The 4,505-nt window shown below is 38.9% G+C and overlaps 1 non-coding gene across 1 annotated transcript; it reads left to right on the top strand.

The window, feature by feature from the left end:
• The first annotated feature begins 3,648 nt into the window (after positions 1–3,648).
• Positions 3,649–3,755, top strand: LOC114635385. Its single transcript, XR_003713460.1, has one exon. It is a non-coding gene; the product is annotated as a U6 spliceosomal RNA (small nuclear RNA).
• Positions 3,756–4,505: the final 750 nt, after the last annotated feature.

Here is a 4,505-nt window from a genome sequence, read left to right as displayed (position 1 = left end):
TATGGCAGACCTCTAAGGAGACAGCTATATCTGGCTCTTGTCAGTATTCACTTCCTGACATCTACATCAGCATCTATCTTTGTTGACTACAGCTCCCCAGGGTCTAAACCACAAGCCTGAGAGCACATAGGGAGGGACCCATAACTCCAGCTGTATATGTAGGGGAGGATGGCCTTATTAGACATAGGTGGGAGAGGAGATCCTTGGTCCCATGAAGGCTGGACACTGAGTGTGGGGGAATTCGAGATTGGGGAGGTAGGAGGCCGTGGATGGGGGCACATCATCAAAGAAGCAGGAGGAGGGGGGAAGGGATAGGGCGTCCTGGGCAAGGGTGGGAATGGAGTAAAAGGATAATATCTAAAATGTAAATATGATATCCAATTAAAAAAATTCCAGTGGAAGAAAGATGGCATTTTTAACAAATGCTGCTGGTTCAACTGGTGGTCAGCATGTATAGGAATGCAAATTGAACGATTCTTATATCTTTGAAAAAAGCTCAAGTCCATGTGGATCAAGACCTCCACATAAAACATGATACACTAAAACTAGTAGAAGAGAAAGTGGAGTAGAGCCTTGAACACATGGGTACAGGGGAAAAGTTCCTGAACAGAACACCAATGGCTTATGCACTAAGATCAAGAATTGACAAATGTGACTTCATAAAATTGCAAAGCTTCTGTAAGGCAAAGAACACTGTCAATAAGACAAAACAGCAACCACTAGCTGGGAAAAGATCTTTACCAATCCTACATTTAATAGAGGATTAATCTCCAATATATTCCAAAAGAATTCCAGAAGTTTGACTCCAGAAAATCAAATAACCCTATTAAAAAATATGATACAAAGCTAAACAAGGAATTCTCAACTGAGAAATATCAAATGGCTGAGGAGCACCTGAAAGAATGTTCAACATCCTTAGTAATCAGACAAAAGGAAATCGAAACAACCCTGAGACTCTACCTCACACCAGTCAGCATGTCTAAGATCAAACACTCAGGTGACAGCAGATAGTGACAAAGATGTCGAGAAAGAGGAACACTCCTCCATTGTTGGTGGGATTTCAAGCTGGTACATCAACTCTGAAAATCAGTCTGGTGGTCCCTCAGAAAATTGGACATAATATTACCTGAGGACCCAGCTATACCACTTCTGGGCATATATCCAAAAGATGCTCCAACATATAACAAGGAATCATGCTCCACTATGTTCATAGAAGCTGTATTTATAATAGCCAGAAGCTGTAAAGAAACCAGATGTCCTTGAACAGAAGAATGGATACAGAAAATGTGGTGCATTTAAACAATGGAATACTAACCAGTTATAAAAAACAATGACTTCATGAAATTCTTAGGCAAATGAATGACACTAGAAAATATCATCCTGAATTCCTGAGTGAGGTAATCCGACAACAAAGGAACACACATGATATGCACTCACTGATAAGTGAATATTAGTCCAATTGCTCTGAATACCCTAGATACAATTCACAGACCACATGAAGCTCCAGGAGGAGGAAGACCAAAGTGTGGATGCATTTGTTCTTCTTAGAAAGGGGAACAAAACACTTAAGGTAGGAATTACAGAGACAAAGTATGGAGCAGAGACTGAAGAAAAGGTCATCCAGAGACTGCCCTACCTGGGGATCTATACCTTAATATTTTTTACAGTATGGGTTGAAGCATCTAAAAGCATCTGAACATTCAAAGAAGCATAACAATCTATACAACTAAATAGATATTACACAATAGAAATTTCATTAACAAGAATTAAGAAATTCTAGATGTTTTATGAAGACATATTTCTCAAGAAAGAGAAATAAAATTCTTTTAAATGTTTATAATCTTCCAGAGTAGAGAAGAATTTCAGACTTTGAGATATCAAAGTATTTTTAACACTTTCCAAATAAAAGTCTAAGAGTACATCTTGCATGTCTTTCCAACAAGAGTGAGAAGAGTGTCAAAGAAGTATTTCTAGAATGTTTAAACAAATTCTTTCCATAGTACATGTTTTTCATGCTACTTAAAAGACCACAATTGTGAGACAGTCATGATCAGGAGAGAAATTTCTATAAGTTCCACTTAAATAAACCACTGTTCTTGTTGCTTAAGCCATATAACCAATGTAGAGCATATGTATTATACAAAGACTATGTCTGAGTTTTTGAAAAGCTTCAATAACTGTAACATAAACTACCAAGTCTCTTGAGAAATGAGGACAGCAGTAAAGAAGAGCCCCAGTTCACTGCATGTGTGAATGCAATAATTATGAAATCACTGTGAAGTTTCCTAAAACAGCTACAGATACCACTACTACATTACCCAGTTACACCATTCATGTGGATATACCTAAAGGATTCTATAGCCTAAAACAGACAGAAAATCACACCCATGAAATTTGCAGTTCAAGTCACCATAGCTAGGAAATAGAATCAATTTAGTCATATAGCACAAGATAATTGGACAATTAAAATGTAGTGCATTGGTTCAGTGGAATTTATCTAGGTATGAAGACTCGTAAAATTTTGAAAACTTTGGAAAATGTATGATCCTAGAAAAATTATAATGACTAAATTGTTCTATTCCTTCATGTACATTTGCCACATTCTTCCCACAAGTGTGAATTGTAGCTTTGTTGTTTGACAGGGACTATATATTGATGTAAGAACCTGAAATGGGACTCCCACTTTTGGTGGTCTTTGGAGGGATTACAGTAGAACACATAAGACAGGGAAGTAGATAGCCAGATACTTTGGGAAGAAAAGTTTGTGCAGGATCAGGATGAGAAGTTGAGAAATGGGATGGTTAAATATCTTAAGATTATTCTACTAATCCCAAAAGGAAAAACAATCAAACTAGTAAATCATATTTGATGAACAAATTTAGGAAGAGTCATTGGAGATAATGGAGTATTTGGAGACTGGCTTCATGAAGGCATTCAATACAAGGAGCACATGTGTGCAATTACCATACATTAATTATTAGTAAAAGACTGTAAAGTGAAACAGCATGCATGGAAAATTAATGTATATGATTCATTAGCAATCAAAACACAAACACACATAAACAACTTAAAGTATCATATGCAACATATTCTCCTTTACCCTTCCTTCCTTCCTTCCTTCCTTCCTTCCTTCCTTCCTTCCTTCTTTCTTTCTTTCTTTCTTTTCTTTCTTTCATTCTTTCCTTTCTTCCTTTACTCTCTTTTGTCTTTCTATCTTTCTTTTCTCTTTATTTTTTATTTCTTTTGTACTTATTTCTTTCTTTTTTCTTTTTTTTTGTTTTACTGAAAATTAATTTTTTTCTCATATAATATATTCAAATTATGATTTCCCTTCCTTTTATTCTTCCCAGGTCCTACTCATGACACCTTCCCTCTAGATCAACTTTCTTTCTGTATGTAATTAAAAAATATATACAGGCTTCTTTGCAATAAATATTTATAATAGTATATAATAATAAAGTAAAATAAGTATAACAAGATAAAATAAAGACCAACATATCAGTATTGGCCAAATCAAACAAAAGAAAAAGAGCCAAAGAGAAAGCACAAGAAACAGACACACTTCCTCACATATTCAAGCATGCTAAAAAAAAACTGAGTGGGAAGCGTGTAATGTACATATCACTTGTAAATTAAAAACAGAAATGAGTGCTCGCTTCGGCAGCACATATACTAAAATTGGAATGATACAGAGAAGATTAGCATGGCCTCTGCGCAAGGATGACATGCAAATTCATGAAGCATTCCATATTTTTCCCTTCCGCCCCTGCCTGGTCCCTTGGGCTGGAGCAGACACTGAGTCGGTCTGCTCCTGTCCTGTGGAGAAAGTGAATCCTGAGTCATCCAGGAGCCACTGCACTCAGAGCAGCTGGTAAGAACTCCATCTCACTCCCTAAGTCCCAGAGATACATCTGGGAGCCAGGGACATTCAGGGCACAGCAGTTACCCAAACCCCGCCCCTCCGGAATTCCACTTCCCTTCGGCAACTGCCTGGTCCCTTGGGCTGGAGCAGACACAGAGTCGGTCTGCTCCTGTCCTGTGGAGAAACTGAATCCTGAGTCATCCAGGAGCCACTGCACTCAGAGCAGCTGAAACTGAATCCTGAGTCATCGAGAAGCCACTACACTCAGAGCAGCTGAAACTGAATCCTGAGTCATCGGGGACCCACTGCACTCAGAGCAGCTGGAGCCACTGCACTCAGAGCAGCTGACACAGAGTTGGTCTGCTTCTGTCCTGTGGAGAAATTGAATCCTGAGTCATCTAGGAGCCACTGCACTCAGAGCAGCTGAAACTGAATCATGAGTCATCGAGGACCCACTGCACTCAGAGCAGCCGAGGAGCCACTGCACTCAAAGCAGAAGGATTTCTAGACCCAAGAGGTGGCCTGAGTCCCAGGAGTTCTTCCACCCAGGAGATTAGGGGCATAAGACCACAGAGACCTCTGGACTCCGAGGAGCTCTGCAATAAGCAAGATAACTGGAAATACAGATTCCAATCTTACACAG

The sequence above is a fragment of the Grammomys surdaster genome, unplaced genomic scaffold (assembly GCF_004785775.1).
Source record: "Grammomys surdaster isolate TR1022 unplaced genomic scaffold, NIH_TR_1.0 101959, whole genome shotgun sequence".
NCBI classification, from domain to species: domain Eukaryota; kingdom Metazoa; phylum Chordata; class Mammalia; order Rodentia; family Muridae; genus Grammomys; species Grammomys surdaster.
Note: the sequence above shows the minus strand (reverse complement) of the source record. Positions and strands in the feature narration are given on the sequence as shown.